The sequence below is a fragment of the Triturus cristatus genome, chromosome 5_2 (genome assembly GCF_964204655.1).
Source record: "Triturus cristatus chromosome 5_2, aTriCri1.1, whole genome shotgun sequence".
Lineage (NCBI taxonomy): Eukaryota > Metazoa > Chordata > Amphibia > Caudata > Salamandridae > Triturus > Triturus cristatus.
In genome coordinates, this window is record NC_140588.1 from 113,871,183 (window position 1) to 113,887,430 (window position 16,248).

Below are 16,248 nucleotides of genomic sequence, written 5' to 3' on the forward strand. Positions count from 1 at the left end.
GCAACGCTGTGTGGTGCAGATGCAGTGCTGGATTGTCCCCAGAGCCTTGCTCCTCTGTCCAAATCCATATCATGTCATTTGCAAATGTGTCATGCTCTCCATAGTTTCTCAGTGGCATGGTGGGTGAACCAACTGTGTGTTGCAGGGCCTATATATGTACCTTGTATTGTAGATGTTACTCATCTTTCATTTCAGGCTATGCACTGTAACCTATGTAGATTTGACTCATGTGACAGGTGTCTGATTAATTCCTGTTTATTCACCTTGCCCACAGCATCGTCGGGGGACACAGATGGAGACACCGGCACGGACCGTGCGGAGGGACCGGGCACCAGTGCCAGCAGTGACATCTTAGCTGGCACATCGAGTGGAACTGAGGCCGAGGGGAGTGAGCCGGAGGACCTGTCCACTGGCACCACAGATTATGAAGCTGACGGGTCCGAGGCTGAGCTCTCCAAGGGGGCGGAGGATGCTCCAACAGCTGACAGCAGCACAACATCTCTCCCCGCCCCCTCCATTGCCATCACTGGCCTCCCACTTGCTCGTGTCCCTTCCTGGCGTGCTAGGTCACCACGTGTCTCCTTCCTGCCAGGCACCGCACCCCCTGCCCCTGTCTCCACTGCTGCCGCCAATGCCGAGTCTATGGACATCCTGCGGCAGTTGCAGGTTGGTCAGGCTGCGATGCTTAATGTCCTCCATGGCCACAGCCAAGTGCTCAACAACATGGAGGCATACTTGGAGGGCATTTCATCATCGCAGGCTGACCAACGCAACTTGCTGCGGTCTATTGACTCGACACTGACTGCAGCAGTGGGTCTCCTGCAGCACTTCGTCCCACCCACTACCCATGCCCCATCCACACTTCCCACTCCCATGCCTGTCCCACGTACATCCAGACATCAGCATGCACACACCCCACCAGACACAGGCACCACACCAGCAGGGAAGGCAAAGCGCACACCTCCTGGCACGCACACACAGGGTGAAGTAGGCACACCCACTGGGTCGGGGGGGAAACTGAAGACACGCAGCCAGAGTGGGAGTCCACATTCCTCACGACCACCACCCTCCAAATCCACTCCCCTCAGCTCTCCTGGCCAAGGGTCGGACACTGGGTCAGTCCTGCCCAGTCTGTCCATCAGCCCCAGTGTGGCACCACCCCGCAAGCGGTGGAGGCAGGACACCGGCAGGGGAGTTGAGTCCCCCCCTGTCCACACCCCCCCCAGTAGCGCTGCGACCCATCCCTCCAACCACCCCCTCCTTGGGGCCTGTGGTTCCTTCGGATGCAGGGGAGACGCTGGGCGACCTGGCAGTAGTGTGCAGCGCCGTGCTCAAATCCACCTTTGGCGCTGCCCCACCCCCTGTGTTGGAGTCGTCTGTCCCTGCACCCACAACACCTCCCCTTGCCCCTCCTGTCCCTGCGGTGCCTGGTCCTTCCCCCCAACATGATGCCCCCCCCTGTGGAAGACAAAGGAGTCTGACTGTGCAGGCAAGCTAGGGGACACACGTACCACTGTGTCCCCCATCCGGATTGGAGTCATGTACTGCCCTATGGGCCTTGTATATATTGACATTTATGATGATTATTAATTACATCCTGCTGAATAAAGCAATTTGTTTTTTCCTTGGAACACTACTGTTTATTTGGTATTGCTGTTGGGGACCAGCTCCATGATTTTGGGTGGTGATAATGTGTTGGGTGTGTGGGAAATGTAGTCTTGTGCTGGTCATAGGGTGGACCCTGGTATCTGTGTGCCATCACAAGCTGTTGGCTACATTACTTTGCTCATGTAAGCAGTTACTGCATGGTGACATCGTCCCAAGGTGTGTTCCTTCCTCTGTGTAACCTGACATCTTCCCTGCAGGGTGTTTCCACTATGTGGTGCTGAGCTGATGTCTACATCAACTGGGTGTGTGACGGACTCCTTCAACTTTGCACATGCATGCTGAGCGATGTCTCCACCTGCATCATTCGAGGCATCCTTGGTGGTCACTGTACTTGTGTATGTAGACTGTTGACATGACTTCATGTGGACATGTTCTCTTTTAGGTGCTATGCATGTGTGTACTCCCAGCCTCGCACACATGTGGTACATGTACTGCAGGGTCTATGTGCACCTGACTGACATTTGTGGGCATTGTATCTGTGGCTTCTCCACCCTTTGCGTTCCATGGGCACTGCTGGGAGGACTCTGTACCCACCCCTCCTGTGTCTGGGCACTGCTGGGAGGACTCTGCACCCACCCCTCCTGTGTCTGGGCACTGCTGGGAGTGATAGGCACCCACCCCTCCTGTGTCTGGGCACTGCTGGGAGGACTCTACACCCACCCCTCCTGCGTCTGGGCACTGCTGGGAGGACTCTACACCCACCCCTCCTCCGTCTGGGCACTGCTGGGAGGACTCTGCACCCACCCCTACTGTGTCTGGGCACTGCTGGGAGTGATAGGCACCTACCCCTCCTGTGTCTGGGCACTGCTGGGAGGACTCTACATCCACCCCTCCTGCATCTGGGCACTGCTGGGAGGACTCTACACCCACCCCTCCTGCGTCTGGCCACTGCTGGGAGGACTCTGCACCCACCCCTCCTGTGTCTGGGCACTGCTGGGAGTGATAGGCACCCACCCCTCCTGTGTCTGGGCACTGCTGGGAGGACTCTACACCCACCCCTCCTGCGTCTGGGCACTGCTGTTAGGACTCTACACCCACCCCTCCTGTGTCTGGGCACTGCTGGGAGGACTCTGCACCCACCCCTCCTGTGTCTGGGCACTGCTGGGAGTGATAGGCACCCACCCCTCCTGTGTCTGGGCACTGCTGGGAGGACTCTACACCCACCCCTCCTGTGTCTGGGCACTGCTGGGAGGACTCTATACCCACCCCTCCTGTGTCTGGGCACTGCTGGGAGGACTCTACACCCACCCCTCCTGTGTCTGGACACTGCTGGGAGGACTCTGCACCCACCCCTCCTGTGTCTGGGCACTGCTGGGAGGACTCTGCAAGCACCCCTCCTGTGTCTGGGCACTGCTGGGAGGACTCTACACCCACCCCTCCTGTGTCTGGGCACTGCTGGGAGGACTCTACACCCACCCCTCCTGCATCTGGGCACTGCTGGGAGGACTCTGCACCCACCCCTCCTGTGTCTGGGCACTGCTGGGAGTGATAGGCACCCACCCCTCCTGTGTCTGGGCACTGCTGGGAGGACTCTACACCCACCCCTGCTGCGTCTGGGCACTGCTGGGAGGACTCTACACCCACCCCTCCTGCATCTGGGCACTGCCGGGAGGACTCTGCACCCACCCCTCCTGTGTCTGGGCACTGCTGGGAGTGATAGGCACCCACCCCTCCTGTGTCTGGGCACTGCTGGGAGGACTCTACACCCACCCCTCCTGCGTCTGGGCACTGCTGGGAGGACTCTACACCCACCCCTCCTGTGTCTGGGAACTGCTGGGAGTGATAGGCACCCACCCCTCCTGTGTCTGGGCACTGCTGGGAGGACTCTGCACCCACCCCTCCTGTGTCTGGGCGCTGCTGGGAGTGATAGGCACCCACCCCTCCTGTGTCTGGGCACTGCTGGGAGGACTCTGCACCCACTCCTCCTGTGTCTGGGCACTGCTGGGAGGACTCTGCACCCACCCCTCCTGTGTCTGGGCACTGCTGGGAGGACTCTGCAAGCACCCCTCCTGTGTCTGGGCACTGCTGGGAGGACTCTACACCCACCCCTCCTGTGTCTGGGCACTGCTGGGAGGACTCTACACCCACCCCTCCTGCGTCCGGGCACTGCTGGGAGGACTCTGCACCCACCCCTCCTGTGTCTGGGCACTGCTGGGAGTGATAGGCACCCACCCCTCCTGTGTCTGGGCACTGCTGGGAGGACTCTACACCCACCCCTGCTGCGTCTGGGCAGTGCTGGGAGGACTCTACACCCACCCCTCCTGCATCTGGGCACTGCTGGGAGGACTCTGCACCCACCCCTCCTGTGTCTGGGCACTGCTGGGAGTGATAGGCACCCACCCCTCCTGTGTCGGGGCACTGCTGGGAGGACTCTACACCCACCCCTCCTGCGTCTGGGCACTGCTGGGAGGACTCTACACCCACCCCTCCTGTGTCTGGGAACTGCTGGGAGTGATAGGCACCCACCCCTCCTGTGTCTGGGCACTGCTGGGAGGACTCTGCACTCACCCCTCCTGTGTCTGGGCACTGCTGGGAGGACTCTGCACCCACCCCTCCTGTGTCTGGGCACTGCTGGGAGAACTCTACACCCACCCCTCCTGCATCTGGGCACTGCTGGGAGGACTCTGCACCCACCCGTCCTGTGTCTGGGCACTGCTGGGAGTGATAGGCACCCACCCCTCCTGTGTCTGGGCACTGCTGGGAGGACTCTACACCCACCCCTCCTGCATCTGGGCACTGCTGGGAGGACTCTGCACCCACCCCTCCTGTGTCTGGGCACTGCTGGGAGTGATAGGCACCCACCCCTCCTGTGTCTGGGCACTGCTGGGAGGACTCTACACCCACCCCTCCTGTGTCTGGGCACTGCTGGGAGGACTCTGCACCCACCCCTCCTGTGTCTGGGCACTGCTGGGAATGATAGGCACCCACCCCTCCTGTGTCTGGGCACTGCTGGGAGGACTCTACACCCACCCCTCCTGCATCTGGGCACTGCTGGGAGGACTCTACACCCACCCCTCCTGTGTCTGGGCACTGCTGGGAGTGATAGGCACCCACCCCTCCTGTGTCTGGGCACTGCTGGGAGGACTCTACACCCACCCCTCCTGTGTCTGGGCACTGCTGGGAGGACTCTGCTCCCACCCCTCCTGTATCTGGGCACTGCTGGGAGCACTCTACATCCACCCCTCCTGCGTCTGGGCATGTACGCTCCATGCATACACTGTTGGGGTGGGGGTACGCTCCATACATATGCGGGTGGGGGTACGGTCCGTACATACACTGTTGGGGTGGGGGTACACTCCATACATACGCGGGTGGGGGTACGGTCCGTACATACACTGGTGTACATACACGTGTGTGGGTACAGTCCGTACATACACTGTTGGGGTGGGGGTATGCTCCATACATACGCGGGTGGGGGTATGCTCCGTACACACACTGTTGGGGTGGGGGTACGCTCCATACATACGCGGGTGGGGGTACGGTCCGTATATACACTGGTGTACATACACGGGTGGGGGTACGGTCCGTACATACACTGTTGGGGTGGGGGTGCGCTCCATTCATACGCGGGTGGGGGTACGGTCCGTACATACACTGTTGGGGTGGGGATATGCTCCATACATATGCGGGTGGGTGTACGGTCCGTACATACACTGGTGTACATACACGGGTGGGGGTACGGTCCGTACATACACTGTTGGGGTGGGGGTACGCTCCATACATACGCGGGTGGGGGTACGCTCCGTACATACACTGTTGGGGTGGGGGTACGCTCCATACATATGCGGGTGGGGGTACGCTCTGTACATACATTGTTGGGGTGGGGGTACGCTCCATACATACGTGGGTGGGGGTATGCTCCGTACATATACTGTTGGGGGGGGGTACGCTCCATACATATGCGGGTGGGGGTACGCTCCGTACATACACTGTTGGGGTGGGGGTACGCTCCATACATACGCGGGTGGGGGTACGGTCCGTACATACACTGTTGGGGTGGGGGTACGCTCTATACATACACAGGTGGGGGTACGCTCCGTACATACACTGTTGGGGTGGGGGTACGCTCCATACATACACGGGTGGGGGTACGGTCCGTACATACACTGTTGGGGTGGGGGTACGCTCCATACATAAGCGGGTGGGGGTACACTCCGTACATACACTGTTGGGGTGGGGGTGCGCTCCATACATACGCGGGTGGGGGTACGGTCTGTACATACACTGTTGGGATGGGGGTACGCTCCATACCTACGCGGGTGGGGGTACGCTCCGTACATACACTGTTGGGGTGGGGGTGCGCTCCATACATAGGCGGGTGGGGGTACGGTCCGTACATACACTGTTGGGGTGGGGGTACGCTCCATACATATGCGGGTGAGGGTACGGTCCGTACGTACCCGTGCCCACGCTTTTGAATGCTTGTGCGGCCCATACCCAGGCCTTTGGCACATGGGTGCGGGCCGTACCACCATTGTTAGGGTGACGTGGGTGTGGGCGTGGTACGACTCGTACCCACGCTCTTAAGGCATGGGTACGGTACGTACCTGTATTGTTGTGTTGCCGGTTCGCGTCGTCGCCCACTTCCGTTGTGGCGGACGCTGGCGTTGCTGGACACGCCCCCACCCCCTCGAAGTGACCAGGGCCTGGAGGTCAGGTATGTCCAGGGCATGTGTGCTGTGTGACTTGGGTGGGGGTTTTGTGTCCTGCCCCTACCCCCCCCTTTGCCCCTGGGTGTTGTTCTGACCTTCTGCGGCATCTGCGTCGGTACCTGTAGAGGAGGTCGACTGCTATGAGGGCCGGGATGACACGTAGGTTCGGGTCCATGTCTGTCCGTCGCGTACAGGTGCGCCTTGTGCGCGTCGTCCTGGGTTCCCGGCAGATTTTGGCTGCCGGAAAATATTCTCCGTGCGGGATGACGTCGGTGCGAATCGTACTTCCTGGTTCGTGGAACGCTGGCTGCATACGTCCCGACGTCACGTCGGCGCTTTTCCGGATGTCATTTGTATGTTTATTTTCCTCGGTTGGTGTTTTGTGCGATTCGTACGGAAATAGTGTTTCCGTGCGAATCGTACTTGCATGTTTGTATAGTTTTACAACCGTGACCAGCTTCACTTCTTCCTCAGACTGGCGGAATATTCATTCAAATATTCTGATCAATTTTCTGAATGCACCTCACCAATGAGAGCGCTAATGAAGAAAGGTACAGAATGTGAATGGTCCAAAGAGTGCCAAGCTGCATTAATGCCAATAAAAAATTGGGGCCACGGAGCAAAATCATATGATTCACACTTTTTGTTGCTGATGCCAGCAAGGAAACATGGTTTAGGAGTGGTGTTAATGCAGTCAAGGGCTGGTCAGGAGTGGTAACATTGGCTTAATTTTCTTTCAAGAGGGCGAAAGGAAGATTTTCAGCTATTGAAAAGGAAGTTTTGGCTTGTTGGAGGGATATTCATCATTTTATAACCTAGATTTTGGGGTGAGAATTGTGAGTTGAAGATCGACCACAGACCATTAATTGAAAATGTTTTCAACAATAGAAGCTGGGAGGTCACACCCAAGATAGCTATGTGTCTATATCAGTTGCAGGAATTTACGTTTAAGATCAAGCATGTTCTGGTTGGTAAGAATGTAAATGCAGACTTTGTGCAAGTTGCTGTTGAAGGGGAGGATGAAAAATAAGATGTGGAGAAGGATAAATGGATGGTGAAGAACATTCAAGATAAGTATCCGGGAGCAATAATAAGGAATGAATGCGAGTTGGAATTGTCCAATGATGAGGTTCTGGGGAATTTAGTAAAACACTTGTTGTGAATAGTGTAGGAGTTAAAATGAAGTTCCGGGAAAGATAAACTGTAAGTGAAAATGGGAAGTGGTTTTTGAGGAGAAGATATTTTAAAAAGTGAAGAAAAGTTGATAGATTGGGTTTGTGTAGCAAAAGGATAATATTGTTACATGACGGACATGAAGGTATGTCAGCTATTTAGAAAAAGGATTTTGCTGAATTTTAAAGGCTTGGAATGGAGAAGAAGAATATGGAGAAATATGTAAGAGGATCTTTGGCATGTGTATGCAGTGTCAAATCATATGTGGTGAGGACACCTGTAATTTCTGTGATATTCTGACCCAGTAAAAAAATGGGCATAGATATTTTGCGGTTCATTCTATTTCTCACGGTCATATGAAATGCATGCTTTAGTGCTATAGAAAAGTGGCCTGAAGTGTGTTTTGAGGCCAGGTGAAGGCAGTGAATGTGGTACATTTTTGAGTGGAAGTTTTCTGGAGAGAAGAATGGCCTGAAGATGTGATAACTGTCAACAGGCTAGGCCTGGGCCAAAATTCCGTTCCGTTCGCGGAAACTGCGATAATTTGGCATTTTCACGTTCCGCGGAAAGCGCGAAAATGTCAAAATTTCCGCATTCCGCAGCTTAACGATAATTTGTTTCTTGCTCGCGCTGTAAAAAAATACATTCTTGCGTTCGCGCGATCGCCTTACCTGAATCCCCGCGTTCGCTGACAAGTTTTCCCGACCCGGTCGCGTTCTCCACGAGATATTGGATTGTTGGTAGCCATTTTGCACTGTCTCGCAACAGTTTGCGCTCGCATTGTCGCGCGATGACGTCATTTGTTGCGCGAACACGTCATTCTTCTCGCGATCATGCACCGCGCGAGTATGAGAAGATTGAGATCTCGAACACGTCATTCTACATCGCGAGCGAGAGGGTGAGTACGCGGGCACATCTAATCGAACGCGAACAGGAGAAAGAGACCCCGAACACGTCATATCCAACGCGACAGGGACGAAGAGAACGCGATCATGTAATTTTCGACACGCCGGCGGAAGTAATGTGAAGCTCGAGAACTCGAACATGTAAAATGTTCAATTTGGTGAGGAATATCAGCTCTAGCAGCATGAAACCTTCTGCAAATGCTGATTTTGGATGAAAACAACTCCTTACATTGCAATTTGGCTGTCCTTTTTTGTGCATAGAGTCCTTTGTTTAAAAAGGTGGAGAGAGGGAGGAAGTGACACAGAATCTCCAACTTCCTGTTCCTGTCCAGCAGGCTCCTCCCAGTGCTTTGTCCATCTCCTGCTCATTCTGCCTTTGGATTTGGAGCTGGAAAGATCACTCTTTTTGTCTGCTGCATCATTGCAATTGGATTTGAGGATTTTTGAAATAGGATATTTTACAAGTAAGTGGTTGTTGTGTCTGTTTGATTGTGGGCATTTCAGTTGTTGTACTTGTAACTACAATTTATTTTTGATAATTATCATCATTCCTTTTTTTTTTAAAGTTTTGTGGGTAGTAGTAGTAGGCCCGAGCTAACCATGGGCATGGCCTCATGGGTGTGTGCATGATGAAGGAACTGTTCCTTTTGGTGTTTTTTTAATGTATTTCATTTTCAAGCACCTTTAGGGCATGGATGGCATTGGATTGAGTTGGGGAAGTGTGCTTTTTGGGGGTGGCCTTTCTGATGTTGTTGGGCCTGGCCATGTGGCTGGTGGCCATTTTGAAGCCTAGGCCTGCAAGCTTGCCTGGCCTTGTCTGCCAACAGGCCTGCTTTTTCATCCACTAGGATCAGAGCAGGTAGCCACAGCTTTATTAATCAAGTGTTTTCTGTGTGGTCTGTTGAATTTAGACATCATTTAGGGCATGGATGGCATTGGATTGAGTTGGGGAAGTGTGTTTTTTGGGGTGGCCTTTCTGATGTTGTTGGGCCTGGCCATGTGGCTGGTGGCCATTTTGAAGCCTAGGCCTGCAAGATTGCCTGGCCTTGTCTGCCAACAGGCCTGCTTTTTCATCCACTAGGATCAGAGCAGGTAGACACAGTTTTATTAATCAAGTGTTTTCTGTGTGGTCTGTTGAATTTAGACATCATTTAGGGCATGGATGGCATTGGATTGAGTTGGGGAAGTGTGTTTTTTGGGGTGGCCTTTCTGATGTTGTTGGGCCTGGCCATGTGGCTGGTGGCCATTTTGAAGCCTAGGCCTGCAAGCTTGCCTGGCCTTGTCTGCCAACAGGCCTGCTTTTTCATCCACTAGGATCAGAGCAGGTAGCCACAGCTTTATTAATCTAGTGTTTTCTGTGTGGTCTGTTGAATTTAGACATCATTTAGGGCATGGATGGCATTGGATTGAGTTGGGGAAGTGTGTTTTTTGGGGTGGCCTTTCTGATGTTGTTGGGCCTGGCCATGTGGCTGGTGGCCATTTTGAAGCCTAGGCCTGCAAGCTTGCCTGGCCTTGTCTGCCAACAGGCCTGCTTTTTCATCCACTAGGATCAGAGCAGGTAGCCACAGCTTTATTAATCTAGTGTTTTATGTGTGGTCTGTTGAATTTAGACATCATTTAGGGCATGGATGGCATTGTATTTAGTTGGGGAAGTGTGTTTTTTGGGGTGGCCTTTCTGATGTTGTTGGGCCTGGCCATGTGGCTGGTGGCCATTTTGAAGCCTAGGCCTGCAAGCTTGCCTGGCCTTGTCTGCCAACAGGCCTGTTTTTTCATCCACTAGGATCAGAGCAGGTAGCCACAGCTTTATTAATCTAGTGTTTTCTGTGTGGTCTGTTGAATTTAGACATCATTTAGGGCATGGATGGCATTGGATTGAGTTGGGGAAGTGTATTTTTTGGGGTGGCCTTTCTGATGTTGTTGGGCCTGGCCATGTGGCTGGTGGCCATTTTGAAGCCTAGGCCTGCAAGCTTGCCTGGCCTTGTCTGCCAACAGGCCTGCTTTTTCATCCACTAGGATCAGAGCAGGTAGCCACAGCTTTATTAATCTAGTGTTTTCTGTGTGGTCTGTTGAATTTAGACATCATTTAGGGCATGGATGGCATTGGATTGAGTTGGGGAAGTGTGTTTTTGGGGTGGCCTTTCTGATGTTGTTGGGCCTGGCCATGTGGCTGGTGGCCATTTTGAAGCCTAGGCCTGCAAGCTTGCCTGGCCTTGTCTGCCAACAGGCCTGCTTTTTCATCCACTAGGATCTGAGCAGGTAGCCACAGCTTTATTAATCAAGTGTTTTCTGGGTGGTCTGTTGAATTTAGACTTCATTTAGGGCATGGATGGCATTGGATTGAGTTGGGGAAATGTGCTTTTTGGGGGTGGCCTTTCTGATGTAGCTGGGCCTGGCCATGTGGCTGGTGGCCATTTTGAAGTCTAGGCTTGCAAGCTTGCCTGGCCTTGTCCGCCAACAGGCCTGCTTTCATCCACTAGGATCAGAGCAGGTAGCCACAGCTTTATTAATTTAGTGTTTTCTGTGTGGTCTGTTGAATTTAGACTTCATTTAGGGCATGGATGTCATTGGATTGAGTTGGGGAAGTGTGCTTTTTGGGAGTGGCCTTTCTGATGTTGTTGGGCCTGGCCATGTGGCTGGTGGCCATTTTGAAGCCTAGGCCTGCAAGCTTGCCTGGCCTTGTCTGCCAACAGGCCTGCTTTTTCATCCACTAGGATCAGAGCAGGTAGCCACAGCTTTATTAATCAAGTGTTTTCTGTGTGGTCTGTTGAATTTAGACATCATTTAGGGCATGGATGGCATTGGATTGAGTTGGGGAAGTGTATTTTTTGGGGTGGCCTTTCTGATGTTGTTGGGCCTGGCCATGTGGCTTGTGGCCATTTTGAAGCCTAGGTCTGCAAGCTTGCCTGGCCTTGTCTGCCAACAGGCCTGCTTTTTCATCCACTAGGATCAGAGCAGGTAGCCACAGCTTTATTAATCAAGTGTTTTCTGTGTGGTCTGTTGAATTTTGACATCATTTAGGGCATGGATGGAATTGGATTGAGTTGGGGAAGTGCGTTTTTTGGGGGGGCCTTTCTGATGTTGTTGGGCCTGGCCATGTGGCTGGTGGCCATTTTGAAGCCTAGGCCTGCAAGCTTGCCTGGCCTTGTCTGCCAACAGGCCTGCTTTTTCATCCACTAGGATCAGAGCAGGTAGCCACAGCTTTATTAATCTAGTGTTTTCTGTGTGGTCTGTTGAATTTAGACATCATTTAGGGCATGGATGGCATTGGATTTAGTTGGGGAAGTGTGTTTTTTGGGGTGGCCTTTCTGATGTTGTTGGGCCTGGCCATGTGGCTGGTGGCCATTTTGAAGCCTAGGCCTGCAAGCTTGCCTGGCCTTGTCTGCCAACAGGCCTGCTTTTTCATCCACTAGGATCAGAGCAGGTAGCCACAGCTTTATTAATCAAGTTTTTTCTGTGTGGTCTGTTGAATTTAGACATCATTTAGGGCATGGATGGCATTGGATTGAGTTGGGGAAGTGTGTTTTTTGGGGTGGCCTTTCTGATGTTGTTGGGCCTGGCCATGTGGCTGGTGGCCATTTTGAAGCCTAGGCCTGCAAGCTTGCCTGGCCTTGTCTGCCAACAGGCCTGCTTTTTCATCCACTAGGATCAGAGCAGGTAGCCACAGCTTTATTAATCTAGTGTTTTCTGTGTGGTCTGTTGAATTTAGACATCATTTAGGGCATGGATGGCATTGTATTTAGTTGGGGAAGTGTGTTTTTTGGGGTGGCCTTTCTGATGTTGTTGGGCCTGGCCATGTGGCTGGTGGCCATTTTGAAGCCTAGGCCTGCAAGCTTGCCTGGCCTTGTCTGCCAACAGGCCTGCGTTTTCATCCACTAGGATCAGAGCAGGTAGCCACAGCTTTATTAATCAAGTGTTTTCTGTGTGGTCTGTTGAATTTAGACATCATTTAGGGCATGGATGGCATTGGATTGAGTTGGGGAAGTGTGTTTTTTGGGGTGGCCTTTCTGATGTTGTTGGGCCTGGCCATGTGGCTGGTGGCCATTTTGAAGCCTAGGCCTGCAAGCTTGCCTGGCCTTGTCTGCCAACAGGCCTGCTTTTTCATCCACTAGGATCAGAGCAGGTAGCCACAGCTTTATTAATCTAGTGTTTTCTGTGTGGTCTGTTGAATTTAGACATCATTTAGGGCATGGATGGCATTGGATTTAGTTGGGGAAGTGTTTTTTTTGGGGTGGCCTTTCTGATGTTGTTGGGCCTGGCCATGTAGCTGGTGGCCATTTTGAAGCCTAGGCCTGCGAGCTTGCCTGGCCTTGTCTGCCAACAGGCCTGCTTTTTCATCCACTAGGATCAGAGCAGGTAGCCACAGCTTTATTAATCTAGTGTTTTCTGTGTGGTCTGTTGAATTTAGACATCATTTAGGGCATGGATGGCATTGGATTGAGTTGGGGAAGTGTGTTTTTTGGGGTGGCCTTTCTGATGTTGTTGGGCCGAGCCATGTGGCTGGTGGCCATTTTGAAGCCTAGGCCTGCAAGCTTGCCTGGCCTTGTCTGCCAACAGGCCTGCTTTTTTATCCACTAGGATCAGAGCAGGTAGCCACAGCTTTATTAATCTAGTGTTTTCTGTGTGGTCTGTTGAATTTAGACATCATTTAGGGCATGGATGGCATTGGATTGAGTTGGGGAAGTGTGTTTTTTGGGGTGGCCTTTCTGATGTTGTTGGGCCTGGCCATGTGGCTGGTGGCCATTTTGAAGCCTAGGCCTGCAAGATTGCCTGGCCTTGTCTGCCAACAGGCCTGCTTTTTCATCCACTAGGATCAGAGCAGGTAGACACAGTTTTATTAATCAAGTGTTTTCTGTGTGGTCTGTTGAATTTAGACATCATTTAGGGCATGGATGGCATTGGATTGAGTTGGGGAAGTGTGTTTTTTGGGGTGGCCTTTCTGATGTTGTTGGGCCTGGCCATGTGGCTGGTGGCCATTTTGAAGCCTAGGCCTGCAAGCTTGCCTGGCCTTGTCTGCCAACAGGCCTGCTTTTTCATCCACTAGGATCAGAGCAGGTAGCCACAGCTTTATTAATCTAGTGTTTTCTGTGTGGTCTGTTGAATTTAGACATCATTTAGGGCATGGATGGCATTGGATTGAGTTGGGGAAGTGTGTTTTTTGGGGTGGCCTTTCTGATGTTGTTGGGCCTGGCCATGTGGCTGGTGGCCATTTTGAAGCCTAGGCCTGCAAGCTTGCCTGGCCTTGTCTGCCAACAGGCCTGCTTTTTCATCCACTAGGATCAGAGCAGGTAGCCACAGCTTTATTAATCTAGTGTTTTATGTGTGGTCTGTTGAATTTAGACATCATTTAGGGCATGGATGGCATTGTATTTAGTTGGGGAAGTGTGTTTTTTGGGGTGGCCTTTCTGATGTTGTTGGGCCTGGCCATGTGGCTGGTGGCCATTTTGAAGCCTAGGCCTGCAAGCTTGCCTGACCTTGTCTGCCAACAGGCCTGTTTTTTCATCCACTAGGATCAGAGCAGGTAGCCACAGCTTTATTAATCTAGTGTTTTCTGTGTGGTCTGTTGAATTTAGACATCATTTAGGGCATGGATGGCATTGGATTGAGTTGGGGAAGTGTATTTTTTGGGGTGGCCTTTCTGATGTTGTTGGGCCTGGCCATGTGGCTGGTGGCCATTTTGAAGCCTAGGCCTGCAAGCTTGCCTGGCCTTGTCTGCCAACAGGCCTGCTTTTTCATCCACTAGGATCAGAGCAGGTAGCCACAGCTTTATTAATCTAGTGTTTTCTGTGTGGTCTGTTGAATTTAGACATCATTTAGGGCATGGATGGCATTGGATTGAGTTGGGGAAGTGTATTTTTTGGGGTGGCCTTTCTGATGTTGTTGGGCCTGGCCATGTGGCTGGTGGCCATTTTGAAGCCTAGGTCTGCAAGCTTTCCTGGCCTTGTCTGCCAACAGGCCTGCTTTTTCATCCACTAGGATCAGAGCAGGTAGCCACAGCTTTATTAATCAAGTGTTTTCTGTGTGGTCTGTTGAATTTTGACATCATTTAGGGCATGGATGGAATTGGATTGAGTTGGGGAAGTGCGTTTTTTGGGGTGGCCTTTCTGATGTTGTTGGGCCTGGCCATGTGGCTGGTGGCCATTTTGAAGCCTAGGCCTGCAAGCTTGCCTGGCCTTGTCTGCCAACAGGCCTGCTTTTTCATCCACTAGGATGAGAGCAGGTAGCCACAGCTTTATTAATCAAGTGTTTTCTGTGTGGTCTGTTGAATTTAGACATCATTTAGGGCATGGATGGCATTGGATTGAGTTGGGGAAGTGTGTTTTTGGGGTGGCCTTTCTGATGTTGTTGGGCCTGGCCATGTGGCTGGTGGCCATTTTGAAGCCTAGGCCTGCAAGCTTGCCTGGCCTTGTCTGCCAACAGGCCTGCTTTTTCATCCACTAGGATCTGAGCAGGTAGCCACAGCTTTATTAATCAAGTGTTTTCTGGGTGGTCTGTTGAATTTAGACTTCATTTAGGGCATGGATGGCATTGGATTGAGTTGGGGAAATGTGCTTTTTGGGGGTGGCCTTTCTGATGTAGCTGGGCCTGGCCATGTGGCTGGTGGCCATTTTGAAGTCTAGGCTTGCAAGCTTGCCTGGCCTTGTCCGCCAACAGGCCTGCTTTCATCCACTAGGATCAGAGCAGGTAGCCACAGCTTTATTAATTTAGTGTTTTCTGTGTGGTCTGTTGAATTTAGACTTCATTTAGGGCATGGATGTCATTGGATTGAGTTGGGGAAGTGTGCTTTTTGGGAGTGGCCTTTCTGATGTTGTTGGGCCTGGCCATGTGGCTGGTGGCCATTTTGAAGCCTAGGCCTGCAAGCTTGCCTGGCCTTGTCTGCCAACAGGCCTGCTTTTTCATCCACTAGGATCAGAGCAGGTAGCCACAGCTTTATTAATCAAGTGTTTTCTGTGTGGTCTGTTGAATTTAGACATCATTTAGGGCATGGATGGCATTGGATTGAGTTGGGGAAGTGTATTTTTTGGGGTGGCCTTTCTGATGTTGTTGGGCCTGGCCATGTGGCTTGTGGCCATTTTGAAGCCTAGGTCTGCAAGCTTGCCTGGCCTTGTCTGCCAACAGGCCTGCTTTTTCATCCACTAGGATCAGAGCAGGTAGCCACAGCTTTATTAATCAAGTGTTTTCTGTGTGGTCTGTTGAATTTTGACATCATTTAGGGCATGGATGGAATTGGATTGAGTTGGGGAAGTGCGTTTTTTGGGGGGGCCTTTCTGATGTTGTTGGGCCTGGCCATGTGGCTGGTGGCCATTTTGAAGCCTAGGCCTGCAAGCTTGCCTGGCCTTGTCTGCCAACAGGCCTGCTTTTTCATCCACTAGGATCAGAGCAGGTAGCCACAGCTTTATTAATCTAGTGTTTTCTGTGTGGTCTGTTGAATTTAGACATCATTTAGGGCATGGATGGCATTGGATTTAGTTGGGGAAGTGTGTTTTTTGGGGTGGCCTTTCTGATGTTGTTGGGCCTGGCCATGTGGCTGGTGGCCATTTTGAAGCCTAGGCCTGCAAGCTTGCCTGGCCTTGTCTGCCAACAGGCCTGCTTTTTCATCCACTAGGATCAGAGCAGGTAGCCACAGCTTTATTAATCAAGTTTTTTCTGTGTGGTCTGTTGAATTTAGACATCATTTAGGGCATGGATGGCATTGGATTGAGTTGGGGAAGTGTGTTTTTTGGGGTGGCCTTTCTGATGTTGTTGGGCCTGGCCATGTGGCTGGTGGCCATTTTGAAGCCTAGGCCTGCAAGCTTGCCTGGCCTTGTCTGCCAACAGGCCTGCTTTTTCATCCACTAGGATCAGAGCAGGTA